Source organism: Rhinopithecus bieti, unplaced genomic scaffold (genome assembly GCF_001698545.2).
Source record: "Rhinopithecus bieti isolate Rb0 unplaced genomic scaffold, ASM169854v2 scaffold_8927, whole genome shotgun sequence".
NCBI lineage: Eukaryota > Metazoa > Chordata > Mammalia > Primates > Cercopithecidae > Rhinopithecus > Rhinopithecus bieti.
In genome coordinates this window covers 799,449-821,229 of record NW_016806124.1, presented here as the reverse complement: position 1 = coordinate 821,229, position 21,781 = coordinate 799,449, and the positions used below count along the sequence as shown (strand labels likewise).

The window sequence follows — 21,781 nt, the reverse complement described above, 5'->3', positions numbered from 1 at the left end:
ACTTCAAAAATAAAAGAAGATAAACAGAAATAGCTACGTAAATATAGTAGACTATTTATCTCCTTTTGAGTTCTTTTTTCCTTTTTTCTATTTGTGTAAATTTAGGGAGTACAAGCACAGTTTTGTTACACGGATATTTTGCATAGTGGTAAAGCCTGAACCAAACAGTGTCATTTGTACCCCTTAAGTAATTTCTCATCCCTCACCTTCTTCCTACTCTTCCTCCCTTCCAAGTATTCAATATTTATTATTCCACACTTTATGTCCATATGTACACCTTTTTTTAGGCCCCATTTATAAGTGAAAACATGTGGTAGTATATAAATATATTCCATGGAATGCTACTCAGCCATAAAAAAGAGTGAAATCACGTCTTTTGCAGCAACATGGGTGGAACTAGAGATCATTATCTTAAATCAAATAACAGAAAGTCAAATACTACCACATGTTCTCACTTATAAGGAGACCAGAGGAAGACAGATTACCCCAAGAATCTAGGATATGGGTGCAAAAGGAAGGATGGAATCTTCACCTCCAAAATGCAACATCACCTTGTTTTTATCTAAGTTATCTAGTTTACCAGCGTGGAGTTATTTGTAGTATGTGAGAGTACGGTATAGTATACATTTTCCCCCTTTTAGTAGCTAAATGGTTTATAATGATTTCCCCTCTTTCATTCTTGGTGTAATCTGTCTTCCTCTACTCTCCTGACACGCACTTTGGGCCGATCCCACCTCCAGGTGCAGAATGTGGATGGCAATTCCTATGGGCCAATCTGAGCATTGCTTTCACTTGGCTGTCCTGATTGCTTTGAATGGAGACAGGAAGACCAATCAGGCAGACGCAAAGCATTTTGCTGAGATTGCTGACACTATATAAACCCTGCACTCTCAGGGAGCAGTAGAAATCTTGAGAATGGATCCATTAGAGTGTAAGGCAGACGTGAAACATGGAGAAACCAACTTCTAATGACAGCTTGGAGCATCTGGATCTAGTCCCAGACTTTTTAGCTATGTGAGTCAATACTGTCATTATTTTTTCTCTTTACTTTTTAATTAAATCAGTGAATCGGATTTTCAGTTAATAGCAACCACCAGTCTTAAGTGATATGATAGCCTATGCTTTGTTTTGTTGAACGTATAAGTCTCTCAATGTTGGTATTAGAATCCATTATTTTCCACCTGTAGTGGTTAGATTGTACTAATGATGTGTATTCCATAGTCTTACATCTGCTACTATTTTTATGGATAAAAGGCTTTACAACCTTTTAAAGGAGTAGTATCCGTCTTCCATTTTGTTTAAAAACAGAACAAATATACAAAAACAGATAATGGTATGAGTACTGCAGTTGAAATGCAATTAAGGATTCTTGAGCCTACTTGGTCTTTATACCTCTTTCCCTGTTCTCCATCCCTATGTGGCATCACAAGAAATCTTAAATCCTGTAAAATATGGAGCATAAAAGACTGTTCTGTCATTTATCATACAAATAGGGTCACTTTTGAGAATAAAAGAAAACATTCTTAATAAATATATTCTGTGGAAAAGGCTTAAACAGGGGTGATACCAGGAAAATTGGGACACGTGGTCATCCTGGTTCTATACCACAAGAGTTGAAATGAAAGGAAAGTATGGTTAAGTCAGAAGAAATGGATTCTGGCCCCATTTCTACCATCCACTAGCTGTGTATTCTTAAAAAGTTACTCAACCTCTCTGAGCTTCAGTTGTCTTCATTAGTGTGTCAGAGAGAATAGTAATTACTACCTCACTGGAGGTTGTTGTAGGGTCATAGTTATGAAAGATCATAGTTATGAAAGTGCTTTGTCAACCATAAGACACAATGTTACTAGTGGCTTTTATTGTATGAAATAACCGATCTAATTATGATTACTCTAACAATGTGGTTGTACTTAACTTTACACAATAGATGAATTCTCAGAAAAAAGTTGAGTATGAATGGTTTTGTAAATTGCCTCTTACTTAAAAAGCTCACTGAGAATTGTCTGAGAAATTCTTCTACAAGTTCAGAATTATTTTGTAGAATAAAAAGTTACCCCATGCTTATATCTTATATATCAGAATTTGCTTTTAAGCAAAACATATCTCTAATGTCTTCAAGGATTTGTCTCTCCAGCTAAATGTGGAGAATGAGGTATTTTATAAATGTTAGGTTACCTGGCCAGGATGCAAGCTGGGGCTAGGGTTGGAGGAGGAAGCCCTTTTCGGGACCCAATATGGCCATGAAAAAAAAAAAAGACGACATAAATTCTTGCAAAGCAGGACCCTGTCGGTTTAATTTATTTCACATTTGCCCTGGAAGCACGAGGCTCCAGTGGGCTAATGAGTACGAGATGCTGTTGCAGACAAGAGGCAACCTACGCATGCTGCTTGTATGACTGGCACCCAAATAGGCTTCCTCGGTTGGTGAACTGTCAGGTTTCCAATTCTTTCGATGTGTCTGTAGCCTTGGTCTGGCCAGGCCTGCCTTGTACTCCTGGATAGACATTTAGGAAATGTGTCCTATCCCCATCAGCACAGTCATGCACCGATCTTCTTTTCCCATATGTGTGTGCCGCCATCTGGGACAACTTAGCCATTGTCTGTTAGGGCCTTTGATGCTTGATTATAGGGAAAGAGGAAAACATCAGCTACAATAGAGCAATCTGTTCTCTTTGGGACATCAGTACAATCTTTTATCCTCTTTTTCTTTTTTTCAATGTACATATTTTTGATCATCTTCACATAGGGATGAATATTGGTAATGGAATGTATTCTAGAATTCTTTCTCTTGAAAGGAATGAACCTCTCCACTTACCCTTGTTCATAAGATAGTTTTGCAAATATGATCTTGCTGATAAAACACTGATTCCAGTTCTCTTGTCCTCTTTTTGCTTACTGACTGCCCAAAGAATCTAAGATTTCAAAGCATAAATGCTGATAACGTAGTTTTTCCATTGCTTTAGCTCTGTATTTCCACAGAATTTGTTTATTGTTTTCAGTGGTAAAACTTTCATCTTCAACAATAGTTAGATTAATTTAAAAACATCTTTACAGTGGTATATTGTAATAGATATTAGCAAATTTCCTGCAGAAATGTTGTTGTATTCAGATAGAACCAAATTTATACTGTACTATTAAGTGTATGTGTTAAGTAGGGGGTGACTAAGTTCCAAGGTCATATATACTTTGTAATTTTATTTTGGTGGAGAAATAATAAATAAAGTGATGTACACCAAATAATTACAAATCATGATCTCTGTGGGATAGAACCACAAAATGCTTTTCTTTCTTTTCCTTCTTCTTTTTTGTTCTCCTTCTCCTCTCCTTCTGTTTGCTTATTTGCATTTTTGAATTATTTTATAATAAAATTGCATAACATTTATAATAAATCCCACTCTATAAAATAAGTTTACAAACATAGAGGAAAGTTTAACAGTCTATGAACTTAATCTCCACCCAGAAATGGTGTGCTGTGGTAGGGCCCAGTCAAGATGACAATGGCAATGGGAAGCTGGAGTGACAGATGGCACACGATGGCAAACAGCCCATACACGTTAGTGCTTTCTGTGGAAAATAATTTTGTATAACTGTGAATATCTTTTATAATTTAGGAATTTCTACATTGTTAAATCAGGATAGCCAGTACAGCAGAGATACAGGTATCCAATATCCCTTTCATCCTTCTTCCTTTAGTAATAGTTTATCTGAGTGTATACTGAGTGCGGTCCCTTGTCCAGAGGAACCTTTAAAGTGCTGGTGGCCACATGCTAAACTTACAGTCAGAGGTATGTGAATGGCGATGGTGGATATCACCTCTCAGTCCTGCACATATCTTTCCTTCTGTCCCTTGTGCTCTGCACATGGCAGTGGGTGCTGAAGTAGCCACATGAGACCAGGAGGTGCAATCTAATCATTGAGGACAGCAAAGAGAGAACTAAGGAAGTTGAGTCCTTGATGCTGTTGAGCCACCACATCAGTTCAGAATTGCCTAAGCCTATGTATTTAAGCAAGCGAGAAAGAAATCTTATCTTGTTTAAGTCACCATTGGTACGGGTTTTTTTTTGTTATAACCATTGAAACTATATCCTAATAATAGTATATTAGTATAATTTTATAATATGTAATATAATTTTATAACAATATGTAGATAGACATATGTAAATATATGGATGGATGGATCTATAGATAGATTGATGAATGAAGGGAAAGGTGGATGGATAGATGAATGAATGGATGAACGGGTGGATGGATGGATAGATGGATGACAGATGAATGAATGGTGGATGAATGGATGGATAGATGGATGGATGGATGGATAGATGGATGGATGATTAGATAGATGGATGAATGGATGGATGGATGGTGATATGGTTTGACTGTGTCCTCACACAAATCTCAACTTAAATTGTTTCTCCCAGAATTCCCACATGTTGTGGGAGGGACCCAGGGGGAGGTAACTGAATCATGGGGGCCAGTCTTTTCCTTGCTATTCTTGTGATAGTGAATAAGTCTCACGAGATCTTATGGATTTATCAGGGGTTTCTGCTTTTGTTTCATCCTCATTTTTCTCTTGCCGCTGCCACATAAGAAGTGCCTTTTGCCTCCTGCCTACAGCCCTCTGGAACTGTAAGTCCAATTAAAGCTCTTTTTGTTCCCAGTTTTGGGTATGTCTTTATCAGCACTGTGAAAATGAACTGATACAGATGGATAGAATGGGTGGACTCAATCTTGTTACCTTTCCTTTACTTCACCCCGTTTTTCTACCCTCTGCAGGAAGAGCCCACCTCACTTCTCAGTCTAAGAGAGTGGCAAGCACTGCTGGGCTCTTTCCATACCTGTTGTGCCTCAGTTTTCTGAAACATAGGTTGTGTGTTTCTAATCTGGCAAATACTTGAAAGAAAAAAAATCCTTTTTAAAGCCATTGTAAACAGATATTACTTTAATTTCAGCAATTTGCCTTGGTAAAATTTGGGAATTGAAATGTAAATAACTGGTTATGTACAAATCGACTGCTTTGAGGGCCAAACCTGTATACCTGGTCGCCTGCACGGATTTCACAAGGGTTACTTCCTGTGCCAGTCCAAGTGCACAGCACAGGGCAGAGCATTATGAACACACAAAAAGAAGGGAAAAGTCAGAGAGAGGGAAACTGAACAGTGAAGATGCAGAGGAGTAAGAGAGTCCTGAGAGCAAGCAACCAGAGAGGGAGTTGAGGCAGCACTCAGCCTAGAGGGCATGATAGGCCAAAGCATAGAGTTAGGAAGTGTTGAACACTGGAGGCTGTGACAGTGAGGGCAGCTGGCTTGGCTAAAGGAAGAGTTTACGTAGGAAGTGCAAGGAAAAGTCCCTAGAAGGCTGAAGGCAGGTATTGAGCCACCATGGATAGACAGAGGATGCCATCTGAATATTATTTCTTCTCTACATCAGGACTGTAGCTCTGTTAAATAGATTCCAAACCTCTTGTTTTCATGCAGATGTCTTTTTGGAATTGTGATAGAACATGAGGCTATAAAATTCTAGGCGCAGTGTTCTAAAATCCTCAAGACAGACTAAGCTTTGCATACATGGTGTCAAAACAAGCAGGTCAAACCACTTTATTGCTTGCATAGCAGACCCTTTCCCAGCCAGGAAGCAAAAATCATAAGCTGTTTTTCTATTCCTTTTCCTGCATAGCATGGTGGCTGGAGTTCTAGCTCTCATTTAAGTTCCTCCTACTTAAGTGGTGGAATCCAAGTAATTGATCCAGTATCATCTATCACCACCCTTCTTGTCATTGTGGTCTGCCAGGTTGTTGAGGGAGTGTCACATCATCCCAAAGACTGTGGTCCCAGACCCGCTGTGCAGAGGCTCCAAAACCATGCTCTAACTGGGCTTGCACTAGATTGCCAAAAGGGCTTTCTCTCCCTCACTGCAGAATGTGCTGCTTCCTTTTACCTCCTTCCTTCTGACTGACAAAGGAAGCCCCTTTCTGATCATTAAATGGCTCTGTTAAGTTATACCCTTTAGAGCATTTTGGTTTTGCTGGGTGAGGGAGCAGGGGTAGTCTTCACCTTTTCTCTCTTTCCACATAATGGCAAGGGCAGTTCCTCAATGTCCTGAAGCCTCTACTGACATTTGGACCCTAGGTCCCTTCTCTCTAGATTGAGCAACAGATGTGACCTATGTGTTGTAGGGTTTCGCCATGCAGATAAAGTACTAACCTTGCTTACACAAAACCACATTTGCATTTGTGTAATTTTTGATTGGTTGGCTCAGTAGGCATCGGATCACTTGTTGCCGGGTGTTGGGGGGGGGGTGCTTGTTGATGTACAGATAGGGAGGTTCCATCGCCAGTGTTTCCGGTTCAGAAGGTCTGGGGTAGAGCCTGAGAATTTGCATTTCTAACAAGTTCCTGTGTGAACTGCAGAATTGCATTTTAAGAACAACTGTTCTGGAGCACCCTTGCCTTAATAATGCTGCAGAGACTTTCTGGGTCGGTCCTGGTATCTTGTGGCTCCTCTTCTGCTGTGTTGATTTTTGAACAGCATGCGGAGGAAGGATGCCCTCTCCAGGGTGTGGTGAGGAGTGAGGACAATGTGAGCATGTCTGAGCTATAGTGGGCATGGGTGATTCAGTGAGGACTGACTGGACAACAGTGTCCCTTCCTGAGAGCATCCCAGCAGGCCAGGCAGCAGAGCTATTAAATAAAAATCCGTAGGAAACATTGACATTGGATCCCTCCTGAATGTTTGTTCTACAAATGTGGAATGTTTGTCTCATCCAGAAACCTCAAAATTACTTTGCCATTAGCACCTGTGTGAGTGGCAGGCCTTGCATCATTAAGATTGCTGAAGGAAAACGCTGCCTCGCCTTGGTTGAAGGAAGCATTAAAAATTAATGAGGTATCAGTACTCACGGTTTGATAAACTATGAAACACCTTCCTTATGCTTCCGCTTTTTCAGTTGCCTAAACCTCTGATACCTCTATATCAGACATTTTAGAAGACCAAATGTTAACTGTAGAGCTATGAACGTCAACAGAAAAATGAAAAAGAGAAAAAAAATTGCATTTTCTTTTGCAGAGGATTGGGGAAATACAATGACATATTTTATATTTTTTATTTGAAGGGTCATGTGGTTCAGACCACACATGGGTGTCTGCACTTTCTGCTTATACCAAGTGAATCAGATGGGATGGTAAGAGTAATTTGTTGGAATATTTTAGCAACAGTGAGGGTTACAGGCAGATGACCTGGGAGCTGGTCTCCGCTGTCTACTCCTCTGGCTCTGAGATGCCTTCACAAAGTTCTGTGTTGTGACACTGACAGCTTGCCTCTAGAATGCTGTGACATGCCACCTAGAAGCTTTGTAGGTCTGGAAATATTCACAACGTGTGCACGTTCAGCATTAGACTGTATGTGGCCATTCTCTCTGTCATAAGGGAGTATATGCAAAAAACCCTCAGATGTCTGTTCTGCTCTGTGGTCTTGTCTGGGACAATTTTGATGAGCTGGCAGCCTAGGACCAGTAATATTTTCTTGATTCTTATTTATAGCTGAAAGCTCTTTATGAATGCTCTTCAGGGGTATGTTTTCAATGTTCTTGGTCAGTTGGTAAGTGTTACAATAATATCTCTTTTGAATTTGTAACTATTATGCATTATATGTGGCTGCTATGAAGATGGATACTAATTATTGTTCTCAGATCTTTTCAAATATGAGCTCATTTACTCCTCAAGCAATCTAATGAAGTCAGTGCCATTTTTATCACCATTTTACAGACGAGGAAACTGAGGAACTGTCTGTAACTTGCCCAAGGTCACACAGCTGGTAAGTGGTGTACCCAAGGCTAGAACCCATGCTCTTAACTACATGAAACTACTGATGGCTTTTCTGATGAGCTTTGACTTATAGAAGCCACTTGCATCTACTCACAAGCTTGTTATTGAACCCACTGGGGTCAAAAGCACTTGTGTGTTTCTGAACAGAGAGGTGAAGTGAGTGGGCTCATCTTAAAAGCTTGTTTTCATTGCTTTAGAATCAAGTACAAATGCTTTAGTAAAGCCTTCTAGGACTTTTCTCAACTTTTCTGAGGTTCTCTCCCAAGCCTCCCTCCCTGACCACATAAGCCTGCCCAAAGCATGCTGGGGACATGATGCTCTACACCACTGCTCCTAGGTCTCTTCATCTAGTGCTGGCCTGTCTTGCACTCTCCTTGCACACCTTTGCTGGGGTGAATTATGTTCTAGAGCATCCAAATTTGAGTGTCAGATTTGGTTACACATACATTGAGATAATGGTCCCTGAACCCTGGGCAACCGGGCATGTTCTGGGGCTGCTGGAGCCCTTGTTCTGGCCACTTCCAGCCATATAAACATACGTTTTTCTTTGCTGAGGAACTGATCTGCTTGACTGCCACATCTGGGCTCTGTCGAAGACCATCAGCAAACAGAAGAGAGATGGGGCATTTCTTCCTCCACTCCCTCCCTGCCTTGGGATCACAGTTCCAGTAGCAGCTGCACCCTTCCCTTCTGGTGGGTGCTCCCCCGTGCAGCCCTCTTCCTTAGCTCCTAGTGTCTCCTAGGGCAGTAATAGATCCAAATTGCTCCAAGCTGCTGTTCGTCTCTGGGGGCCTCCCAACCCTTGTTGGTTCACTCTGCCTACATTCCGTCTGCTGCCCCTTGGACAGTGTTTCTACATTTGAACCATATGGGTGAATTCCATATTCTTCTGGGACCCTGACTGATGAAACTCCTTCCTCCCAAACTATGTCTGAGCTTTGTCCTCCAACTCACAAATGGCCACTAGCAGATTTTCCTATTCAGCTCACATAGCCTAGGTCCCCCCTTATTGAATGGAACACAAGATACCCTTTAAATCATTTGAATCACAATGCAGACTTAAGAGTTCATCAAATTCTTGGGAAGGGGCAATGTTGGATTCCTTCTCCTCCACTTTCCCACCATACTCCCTTTGTGGCAGATCACAGGCATGTGTACAGTATAGTGCAGATTCTCCCTTTATCTGAAACACAACCCAGGGGCCTGGGTCTTGTTTTACTTCCCTTAATGTCCATGTGGTTATTGATGCACTTGTCTTCGCTGGTAATCTATCACCTCCACTAGAGGAGAATGGGTATCTCTAGGGCTAGTTCAAAATAAGTACTTCTTAAGTGAAGGAAGGAAGGAAGAAAGGAAGGAAAGAAGGAAGGAAGGAAGAAAGGAAGGAAGAAAGGAAGGAAGGAAGAAAGGGCAGCTGGCACAAGTTGGGGTCCATCGTTTAGTCACAGAACAAACAAGCATAAATGGTTCCCACCGTGATCCTCAAAAACTTTAAAATGGAGCAGTCCTCCTTTTATGGGCCCTGAAGCAATTCAGAGGCCTCGTTCTCTCTTTGATACACTTCCCTCATTGCCAGGTGACAGTCTGGAGGACAACGAGGCATTGAGTACCTTGCCCCAGCTGGGCAAGCTGCTGAGCAGAGAAGTCAGCATTCCCAACATCCCGCCCGGCGCTCTCTTGACTAAACCACATGGGCTGTTTTTCTTTGCTCTTGCTTGGACCACTGGGTTCTTCTTGACTCAGACACCACTGATCCCTTTCCCGGGATCCACACCCACCTGCTCCCTGGAGCCAAGTTTTGTGAGGCGTGTGGCTTTTTTTGGAATGCTCAGTCACCTTGGAGCTCCTGCCTCATCTCAGGACAGGAGGATTTGCATAGATAAATTATCACCATGGGACACCAGTGTGTGTCCCCAAGCCTTCAGTGCAGTTCAGACAATGGATTTTCTGCAGCTCACTTTTGTTATGCATGGTGAAGAGGAAGTAGAAATCCAAATTTTCAGAATATAAGCCTTCTTCACAGGAAACGTATTTTGGAGCTCACTACACCATACAGGCTGCTGATTTAATACAACCAGCAAATGTGCAAATCTCCGAGGAATGGCAAATGCCATCCACCTTCACTTTTTTCACCTTCCTTCTCCTCCTCCTCCTCACCTTCATTTTTCAATAACCCAGTTATTTGTTGGTGCATATAAAAGTAAACAGAAAATGAATAAGCTGTGAACTTTGAAGGAGAATTTTTGAGTTAGAAATCTGAAGGGGGAGAAAAGGCCACAGAAACAGGGTAAACAATAAAGGCAAACATTTTAGACCAAAATAGCCAGTAGACAGCAGCTGAGAATGGACCTCATTGCTGGTAAAGAGGCCAAAGTGGATTAAATTGATCAAAACAGTGCTTGGGAGATAGCAAGGAATTTTATTTTTTGTTATTTCTCTTCGAAAAAGCAGGATGGAAGATTAGACTTCTGTAAGAACAAACGTTTGAAACTTTTCTATCTATTGCTACTGTTTCTGTGCTTTGCCTTTGATGTTAGTTGTGAAACGTGTTTTTCTCAGTATAGATATATATGTATACTTTTATACAAATACATACACACACACACACACACATATATATTTCCTTTTCTTGTTGAACCATGATAGTAAAAATGATTAGTGGAGTTGAAATCTGCAGCAATGCATAGAACGCTTTTTCCAGTGTTTAGGATAGCTGAAATATGCAATAATTGATTTTAACATGTGCTGTAATTGGTTCCATATGCATTGCTGTCAACTATGATGCATAATAATTAAACTGACATGTTCAAAAACTGGTCACTGAAATGATCACTCCCTGAATTTTCCAACTGTGCACAGCTTGCTGCTTCTCCACTCCCTAGCTTCTCAATCAGGAACAGCATTGCCAGGTTTTATTTTGCTGCTGGTCTCCTCCATGTTTTATCTATTTTTCCCCTCAGATTTTAAATTACCTCCTGGAGTGGATTAAGACTCTTTCCTCACCTTCATTTTCAGATGGTCACATTATTTCAGCAGTGTTGGATCTATATGCAATTTCCTAAGTCATCATAAATCAGATCTAAACTCATGAGAATGGTCAAGAATTTGATATAAAATAAGACACAGGAGCAGATCCATAAAAGTTCCATATTTTAGTCCCTCCATCCCCAGTTGAACCATACTTGAACTCTAATTAGAAAATTCACTTGGAGAAAGAAAGCATAGTATATGATACACATTCACCTCTGGTTCCCTAACATATAAATGACAATATTCATATATTTGACCACCTTTCTGCTTATTTCTGTGATCATCAGAATGTATATGAGCATCCAGGATGGTCTTACCTTGAAAGCCTGATTATCTTTCTTTTTTCTTGTGTAAAAGCAATCTGATATCATTGTAAGGGCATTGAACTAGGATCTGGGGCAGCTCTGTTACTATTAATAGTGTTAGTAAAGTCCTCTGGGTGTTAGCTTTCTCCTTGGTAAGATTTATGGAAGGGATAATACTCTTTCTACTGTCACCTCAAGGTTTAGCCTGATAGAATAAGATAGAAGCAAGATTGAATAGTGTGGCCTTTGGTTCCTGAATCTCTGTTCTGAATTAGCATGGGTCATGTCTGTGTTTGGACTTTGGGTTACCATAATCTGCTGTTTTAATTTCACCAAGAACTGCATCCCCCTCAAATCCCCCGGTGTCACACCTTCTCTAATCTGTTAACCACATAAATGGGTCCTGTGATGGCAAAATGTTTAATAACAAAAGTTAGTTTATCATCATCCATGATAACTAGAAAGTCATTAGTTATCAATGATACATCATCAGGATATATCATTGCTCTGAGGCTCTGTAAGGCCAATGCTGGGAGAAGGGACATAGCAGCCATCTCTCCACTATTTCCACTGGGAACACCAATCTTCCACTCATTTTTGTCATGGGTCACTGGTGGGGATCCCTAATTTCAGTGACCTTTTTGTTGCTTAGAGCATAGTTCTGTGATGCAGACCTGGTTAATCATAGTGTCTCTTCTGTCTGTCTGTGGAACATAGTCCACGCTGTAGCAGAATAACCAAGCTAGACCCACAAGGGTTTTCTCATGCATTTTGAAAGCCAAAAGCTATGAGGTAAGATTCCCCATCTCCTTGGAAATGAGCTGTGAAGACATAAGCCTGGCGACACTGGGCCGCAGGAAGAAAGCCATGCTCTCCACTGTGTAAAGGAAGGAGAGATTGAGCCCCACACGTGGGAGGAGTGGAATTGAAAATGCTGACTAATGACTTTGGAAACTGTCAGGTGATTTGTGGAAGAAAGAACTTACTCCACATCCTACTGGGATCTTATTTCCTGATTACATTCCTTAGGAGGCAAACTTTCTGGAGCTAAGGAAGTGATTGGGAAGGGAAACTAGTTCTTTATCTTCCTCCATCCTCTCATGTTCTATTTTCTGAAAGGGAAAAGTCACTATTTCATACCTAAGGCTAAGCAGGGATCTTGCTGCTACTTCAACAGGCATTCCAACTGGAGTCCTGAGCCTACTTTTCCTTCTTATTTTGTATCTTTATTCTTGTTGGATCACCTTTCCTTTGACTATCAGAATATTTCTCTCCACCCCACTCCCTGGTCAACGCGATCTTGGAGTCAGAAGACTTACCCATTACTTTTGAGCAATGTTTGGATGGTGTGTAGTGCATCTGCACTGGTTCTCAAACCGAGGGTGCATCTTAACACCCTAGAGAGCCAGTGAAAACACAGATTGCTAGGCCTGACCACAATAGGCCCTGATCCAATAGGTATGGATGGGGTGGAGAGTCTGCATTTCTAATAAGTCCCGAGGTTATACTGAGGCTACTGGTCTGTGGAGCATACTTTGAGAGCTACTACTGAGATGAATGCCAGATTAGATTAAATGTTGTGAGACTCAAGTCTTGGCCTTTGGGCAATCCCCAAAGCCTCTGTGGGCTTCACTTTACCTAATTAGAAAATGGATGATTTGATTAGGTGATCTTAAAATTTTCTTTAAGATGCCTCCAAGTCAATTAACTGATCACGAAGTTCTATTTGGAAGGACTGCACTGTCATGACAGTTTTCTTTTTCCCTTTGAGACAATTATAGTTTAAAAAGACAATTATCTAATTTCTGCAGAAATTGTGGAAGTGGTTAGACAGCAGCAATAGAATAGGGTACATATTACATGCTATGAATTCTAAGGTCCTGACATAATACTCTGCAATTAAGCTTTTCATCTGGAGGTTGTATACTGTTTTGTAATAATTTGCTCATTAATCAGGCATTAGTTCTAGAATTTAGGAAACACCTGTTCAGTAGCTTCTCAACCATGATGAAAAGTAGACAGTATTAGAAAAATACAGTAGTGGGAGAGTAGAAGTTTGAGGGAAGGAAAAGAGATGCTCTAAGCACGAAGTGTGCTTCTCCACCCCTCCTGCTGCTCCATTCTGAGCTTTCCTGGCAGATCTGGGTGAGGAGTCAAGAGAAGGTTTGAAAGTTTATGTCCGCAGCTAGATAAATATCATTAGTGTAGAGATAGATTGTGGTGGCACCTAGAAGGTCCCACCTAATTTTGAAAAGAGAGGGAGAAAAAGAAATGTCTGAAGACATCTTCTGGAGTTTGGAAAGGACCAAAAAGTCATTGCATCTGGCTTTCCTCTATCACCCCAAGTTCCTGCACAAACCACCTACATCCCAACAGCAACATAAAATGAACATTTTATGAGTGAGAACAGGAAACTGTGGCTATAACAAGGCTTCTTTCCCCTTTTCTTTAGAGTAGGAATAAGTGATGGATGTAAAGACAAATATGAAACAGTAATTTAGAAAATAATTTCTTTTCATGCAGGAGCCACTTTTTGAGAACCTGGTGGTATTTAAGAATACTGATCAATAAGTATCATAGAGTATTCATGAGTTGATTAGATACATATGTATTGGGTATCTAACATATCCTAGCAATACATGAGGCACAAATTAACCAAACAAAATTACTTCTATGTTTCAGGAGATAACAGTTGAGATAGGAAGAGGACAAGTAAAGAGATAATTTCATAAGTTCCAACAGGAGTGAACACAGGCTACCACAAGGGAGCCTTGCAGGTGTGAATATCAGCAAAAACTCACTGTGGAAAGTAGTGGCCTCGAGCATGAGTGGAGGTTGGGTCAGGCAGGAAGAAGGTACTCTTTTTAGACTTAGCATCAGACACAAAGGCTCAAAGAGGTGAGTTCATGAAACTTTGATTGTTAAGTATGAGTGGTGGCTAGAATTGAAGCTGCAAGGGAAAGCATGGGTACCTATTGGCTTTATTTTGACTCACTAGTTCATTACTGGTCCCAGTTCCCAAAGAGTCTGGTTTTTATTGGTGAGATGGGGGTGGTTGATCATGGAATTAACTGACATCTATCTGTAGCTAAGTAACTGGCTGGGTTCAGAGCCCTTCCTCTCATGGACTGCTTAACTTCTCTCCTGTACATTGTTGCTGTCCTTTTATGATGCTTTTCCTCCCTGCCTAGGCATGGTTTCTCCATTACATCCATCCTCAACCCCTTCTCTTCCTGGCTTTACTTTGAAGCTAACCTCCTTGCTCTAGGTATAAATTCATTTTCCAAATAGATACATATGACTAATGTCTATAGGGAAATATTACATTTTAAAGGAGAAGGAGAGAGCAGGATTTGCTGCAGGTTGGAGAACTGTTTTCCAAGGGTCTGCCTTTCTAATGTGCTCACAGGTGGTGCTGATGTTGCTGATGCCTGGCTACATTTTGGAGAACCTGGAGTCTTTTTTCAAATGATGGTTGATGAAATTATATTAAACCCAAAATTTAGGTTCTCCAGTGCTCTCCTTTCTTTTTCTTTTTCTTTTTTTCAGACAGAGTCTTGCTCTGTCACCCAGGCTGGAGTGCAGAGGCATGATCTCAGCTCACTGCAACCTCCAACTCCCAGGTTCAAGTGATTCTCCTGCCTCAGCCTCCCAAGTAGTGGGGATTACAGGTGCACACCAACATGCCCGACTATTTTTTGCATTTTTATTGGAGAAGGGGTTTCACCATGTTGGCCAGGCTGTTCTCGAACTCCCAACCTCAAGTGATCCTCTCGCCTCAGCCTCCCAAAGTGCTGGGATTACAGGTGTGGGCCACTGTGCCTGGCCCCATGCTCTCCTTTCTAAAGGGGAAGAACCTTTTTTGTAGCAGAGGAATCATTCTTGAAGGACCCAAGAGTCTTTTTGCTAGACTTCCTATTCTTACAGTTGCTTCTAAACTTAATTCTTTCTGGAAAACAGAATAACTACAAGATAAAATCTACATCCTGAAAGGGTTGAACCCATCTTGAAAATGGCAAAATCTCCATCCTGGTGATCACTGGCACCATCATTCCCAGCACAGCCATCACTCTATGGGATCCTGGGCACTGCTTGGCACTAGGAAGGTGAATGACTTTAAATTATGATTCCTGTCCTCAAGAGACAAGTCACATTGTTGAAACGCTGACATCAATGTACAAAGATTCATAATCATAAAGGGTAACTTTTGGTAAGTCATTATAATCTTATTAATTGCTTCTAGTGGTAAGTCACATCAATGCTGCATTTTTCCAGGTTTCAGAATTTAGCAGGCATTGAATATGTCACTGTTTGGGTATTACTAATGGAAGAAGTGAGGTTTCCTTTTTAACTGTGTTTAGTATTTTGCTTTTGGCTCCAGAAATGTCATAGAAACACCTGACTTGGACATATTTCTAGAGACTATCATTTTATATATAAAATTTAGTATGTTATTTAGACTGATATTTTATAAATCATGCTCTGGAATTAAGCTGAGTAAGGCCAGGAAGAGACAGGGTTGAGGATGGACGTAATATAGGAACCATGCCTAGGAAGCAAGGAAAAGCATCGTAAAAGGACAGCAACAATGTAGAGGACAGAAGTTAAGCAGTCAGTGAGAGGAAGGGCTCTGAACCCACCCAGTTTCTTAGTTGCAGATGGACATCAGTTAATTCAGTGATCCACCACCCCATCTCACCAATAAAAAACAAACTATTTGGGAACTGGGACCAGTACTGAACTAGTGGGTCAAAATAAAGTCAAAAAGAAGCCCACTGCAAGAAATACTCCTCTAAATAACAAATTTTGAGAAACAAGTAATCACACAGACACACCATGTGCTGTTATCTTTTCAGCACTAGCTCTGTGTTATGGTACAGTTAGGGAGAGGATGAGGAGGGCTCTTCTTTGAGCACATTTCCAACAGTCTTTTCATGGTATGCAGTAGTTGTTTACAACAATGTTTCTCACTTTAATGTGCACACAAATCATGCAGGATCTTTTGAAATTCACATTTAGACTCAGTGGGAGCAGGTGGGGCAGGAGCCTTGCAGAGGTGATGGGCTCCTAGGCATGCCAATGGCCTGTAGTCCTTGGATTGCACTCTTAAGTAGCAATGGTTTAGAGTACGGTGAAAATACGTTAGAAGGGGCATTGTGAAAGCATGGGGGTTCATCTGTTCAAGGAACAACAATGACAAAAAATGGTGATTAAATGCAACCACATCTAAATGAGGTAGCCAGGAGGTAGACCCAGCTTCTCCATGAACAGGCCACATACCATCTCCCAGGGCTGCCTCCAATGTCCAGCCTAGCTGTGCTCAGGCCGTCGGGGCTTGCTGGACTCTCCTGGCAGGGTGGGGTCGGGACTCGAGTAGGTTGGATGCTGATAGCAGAGAGTGTGATTCTCTGGTCTGATGACCCAGAATCGCTCCCAGGAGCACCTGTGCATGGAGCACAGACTGGAATCCCAGGTCTCCCAGGAGGAAGGAGTCATCCCTGGTCTCCGCATCCCCCAAATGCTGATTCTGTGTCTGCTTGTGGATGGGTAACAAACAAACAACAAAGGGCCGTCTCAATTAACCTGCCACACAGAGCAGAATACCATAAACTCTCTTTTTGGATGAAGCTTCTTCTTTTTTTTTTTTTTTTTTGAGATGGAGTCTCGCTCTGTCACCCAGGCTGTAGTGCAGTGGTGAGATCTTGGCTCACTGCAACCTCTACCTCCTGGGTTCAAGCGATTGTCCTGCCTCAGCCTCCCAAGTAGCTGGGACTATAGGTGCATGCCACCACACCTGGCTAATTTTTGTATTTTTAGTAGAGATGGGGTTTCATCATGTTGGCCAGGCTGAACTTCAGACCTCAGGTGATCGACCCGTCTTGGCCTCCCAAAGTGCTGGGATTACAGGCGTAAGCCACCATGCCTGGCCTGGATGCCACTTCTTATGATGCTTAGAATCTGGTGCCCTTTCAGAAAACTGAAGCCTTGAAGACCTAAAGTTGCTACATTGTTCTCTCTCCCAAAGAGGAAAGCAAAGGGAAGGTCTAGGCCAGCACTTTCCAAAATTCAGTGTGCATAGGAACCACCTGCGGAGTTAATATGCAGATTGAGATTTGGTAGTTCTGGGTGGGGTGGGGTGGGGCCCAAGAGTCTGCCAGATGCTCCCAACTGGTGCTGATGTTGCCTGGCTACATTGTGAGTAGCAAGGGCAAGCAAACTAAGTGACCCTCTTTGGTGATCTGCAGAGTCGAAGATGAGGCGTCTTTCAGGCCTGAGTCAGACTCTCTGGGCTGTAGGCGCCCAGGAGCTGCACAGCTGTGTAAGATTAGAAATCTCAGCGCTGAGCTGGATGGGGCCAGGGCCAGTTAATGGCATCATTTCATTGTAGTAACTACAGCAGGCCAGAGTCAATTGCTGTTTAGTCAGCTTTCCCGTGTTTGTTGACTTTGGTATTACTGATTTATTAAAGGAAGAGGAACTGTGTTGGATATCAGAAAAGTGTTAGATAGGGGGAAGTAGAGTAAATCGAAACCTCTCTCTCTACACTCTCCAAATCCGTCCCCCATGCCCACCCCACCCCTTGTTGCCAAGTTATGAGATCTTGGGCTGACTTCCAAGTTCCCAAAGTTCAAGTGTGGAAAAAGCCAACTAATCTGGAAAATCTCCTGATGTGTATTTTTCTTTAACAATCTGGGCTGATTTTAAACTTAGCCCACAGTAAACTGTGCTCAACAGGCATTTTCATTATAGACACTTGCTGCTGCATTTTCCAAGGATTTCCCCTACCCTGCTGGTATTGCTACCAGATACAGAATGGAATTTGTCAGGACAAGCCATGTATTAAACCATTAATTCAGTTAGTGCATTAGGAGTAGGAAGACTGATTCTCTGCATTATATTTTGGCTGTCAGGCCTGATTTGAGCTTATTTCTCATTGAGTATTCCATATCAAAGGCTGGGATGATAGAATTACAGGACACTGGGACTTTCAATCTGGAAGGGACCCTGGAGACCATTTAGTGCTGCCTGCTCGCTTCACAGATGAGGAAACTGTATTTTTCAGTCTTAAGAGCTTGAGCAAATACTCAGCTTTTGATATGCACATGCAGTTGCCATTCCCATGTATGGGAGTTATGTGTGTGCTTGAAGGGAGTCAATAATGGATCTTTCCTATTTAGTTTTCCTTGATCTTGGCTTTAGCTTCATCAAAGTCTGTCATACACACCCTCTGGACAGCATACATTTTGCAATAATATGCAAATGTCTTGGTTCCTGATAATAGTGGAAAAGAAATGTGATGTTTTTACTTAAAAGACACTTTACACAATTTAATAGCAACTGTATCTCTGGCATCTATAACAGATGCTATCCAGTGCAGACAACTTTTTCAAGTAACCTAGCTGAATTTTAGCTGCTGAAATTTTCTGTATCATTTGATGATCATATTTCATTTCAGACTTTTGAACACGACAGATTGTCCACATGGATCTCATTTTGCCATATTTTATTGATGGCCTGACTCAGATCTTTCAAGGTCTCACTAACTGACCTTGAAGGAGTAGCTTGTTGTTTAAATTTTATGACACAGAGATATAAACTGCCTGCAAATTTTGCAACTCAGTGGTGATGAACAAAGAGAACTTTTTATTACTACTTATTACCTATGGTTAAGGAACTAGCAAGAGCTGTTACTTTGCACCCATTCCTGGGACAAAATCCCAAATTAACTTTATAACAAGCACATGTGTAACAAGTGAGACCTACATTTTTTGTTTGCAAATCTAAGCTCAGTGTAGTGCTATTGCACTTACGCCTTCCTGTGGCTGCCCTGATTCCATAATAATGACAGGTTTCTCCCTCCTGGCCTTGTTATTCTGGGTCAGATGGCTCATCACCTGAGAATCTGAATAACATTGAATGGAAACTACAGAAAGAAGACAAATAAAAAATACTACCCACCACCCCCGTCTGACCATGAGAAAAACATCTAACAAATTCAAATTGAAGGACATTTATTCTACAAAATTCCTGGCCAGTACTCCTCAAGGCTGTCCAGATTATGAAAAACAAGAGGATTGACAAATGGCCAGGGTCTCCCAGAGGCTCAGGATATAAGATCACTAAATGTGATGTGGGAACCTGCATAGGACAGAGCGAAGACACTTGAGGCAGCCTTAAGGAAGTGTGGACTTTAGTTAATAATAATGTGTCCATATTAGTTCATTGATTGAGTCACTTTTGCCACACTAACGTAAACTGTGAACAATAGATGAAACTGGGCTCAGGGTATAGGTGAATTCTGTGCTATCTTTGCAACTTTTCTATAAATCTAAAATTATTCTAAATTTAAACGTTTACTAAAAATAATGCTTGTGCCCATTCAGCCTCTGCCGACACCAAGCAAGTGTCTGTGATAGGTCAAGTTTCAGCTCCACTATTTCATTAAATCTTCAGAACGACTTTATGAGGTATTTATTGTTATTCCCATTTTATTGCTTTGAAAACAGAGAAACTGAAGTTCAGGGAAAGTAAACATTTCTATGTTGATTGAATTCCCTTGGCTTAAAAATGGCAGAGCTATGATTTTAACCCTCATTTATCTGACTCTAAAGCACACACTTATTTCAGTTCCCCATTTGGTTCTTAGAATCCTGTCCTCAAGAGATGGCACAGAGGTTGAGGAAATGGGATGGGAATGGTGGGAATGGCCTGCGTGTAGCTCAGTAGGACTGTGTCTGGTTTCCTGAGCCATTGAAGTTTCCCAAGGAGGATCATGCGGCCTCTATTTTCCCTAAAGGCTAAGGTCCAGGCGAGCTTTAGGTGAGTTTTCCCATTTCCTTGGATTTCATTGAACAAAAAAAGAAATTCCCCCTGCAGTGGCCATGGGTGCAGTGTCTGCCATGCGGAGGAGAAGTTGCTGGTTGTAGCAGCAACACTCCAGCTTACCTGGAGCAAAGTAAGTATGGTCATGCTGCATCCTCTTCCAGAATCCCTTCCACTGTCTGTGCATCTGGGTCATTGGTGAGCCTAAGGATGTCCTGAGTCCTGGTTTCTTGAGATTCTGACTCAGTAGATGAGAGGAGAGCACAGAAATCTGCATTCAAAATTGTTTATTGATGATTTGGCCGTGAATCTCTGTTCTAAATCTGAATCTCAGAGAATCAACTCTTGTTCTCACCTCAAGAAAATATAAAACCAACCTCAACACAGTTGTCTCTTGAGTAGGTAGCATTAATAGACTGTCTAGGCCAGGAGTCCACAAACTATACCTCTGGTTAAATGGCCCACAGCCCCACCTGCCTGTTTTGTAAATAAAATTTGATTGAACACAGACATGCCATTTGTTTATTTGTTGTCTGTGGTTGCTTTCTTGCTACTATGGCACAGTTGAGACCGTATGGCCCTAAAAGTCTAAAACGATAATCTGACCCTTTACAGAAAAAAGTTTTCCAACCCGTGGTATAAAAGATAGAAAGGATCTGGAAGAATAATTAGTCACAGTTAAAGGGAAAAGGAGTCCAGTTGCTCTCAAGCTTCAGTGTACCCAAGAATCTCCTGTGATACTTGTTTAAAAATGCCACCCCTTGAGATTCTGATTCAGTAGCCTGGGCTGAAGCTAAGAAATATGTATTTTTAGCAAAGTTTTGAGACACATGGTCCTAGTCACTAAGAATACGGACCCTGACAATAGCTAGACCTGGGGCCATAATCCTCTCTAGAGGTCTGTGTATGTTTAATTATTACTGCATATTATATTTGAACAAATATTTAAAAAATAAAACTAAATATCACTTTTATGAACTAAATCATGCCTGACTCCCCTTCCCCCAAAATTCATATATTGGAGCTCTAACCCCCATATGACTGCATTCACAGATAGAGTCTTTAAAGAGGTAATTAAAGTTAAATGAAGTCATAAGTGTAGGGCCCTAATCTGATTGGACTGGTATTCTTATTGGTAGAGAAAGAGACACTAGAGATCTCTCTTTCTTCTCTACAGGTGCACAGAGGAAAGGCCATGTGAGGACACAGCAAGAAGGTGGCCATCTGCAACCTGACCAGCAAGACCTCACCAGAAACCAACCCTGCTTGCACAGTGATCTTGGACTTCTGGCCTCTAGAACTGTGAAACAATAAACTTCTGTTGTTTAAGCCACTTGGCCTGGGGTATTTTGTTACAGCAGCCTGAACTGACTAATACAATCACTAAAGTATCAAAAGGCAGAATTAAAAGCGTTATAACTGATCCCGAGCAAGATGGTCAAATAGGAACAGCTCCAGCCTCCAGCTCCCAGCTCGAGCGACACAGAAGACGGGTGATTTCTGCATTTTCAACTGAGGTCCTGGGTTCATCTCACTGGGAGTGCTGGGCAATCGGTGCTGGTCAACTGGTGCAGCCCAACCAGTGAGAGCTGAAGCAGGGCGAGGCATTGCCTCACCTGGGAAGCACAAGGGGGAAGGGAATCCCTTTTCCTAGCCAAGGGAAACTGAGACACACAACACCTGGAAAATCAGGTAACTCCCACCCTAATACTGCACTTTACCAAGGGTCTTAGCAAACAGTACACCAGGAGATTATATCCTACACCTGGCCTGGAGAGTCCCACACCCATGGAGACTCCCTCAT

General features: G+C 41.6%; 1 long non-coding RNA gene across 1 annotated transcript; it reads left to right on the top strand.

Moving 5' to 3' along the window:
* The first annotated feature begins 819 nt into the window (after positions 1-819).
* Positions 820-21,310, top strand: LOC108531407 (uncharacterized). Its single transcript, XR_001886158.1, has 4 exons — positions 820-1,014; positions 15,115-15,364; positions 20,032-20,110; positions 21,155-21,310. It is a non-coding gene; the product is annotated as an uncharacterized LOC108531407 (long non-coding RNA).
* Positions 21,311-21,781: the final 471 nt, after the last annotated feature.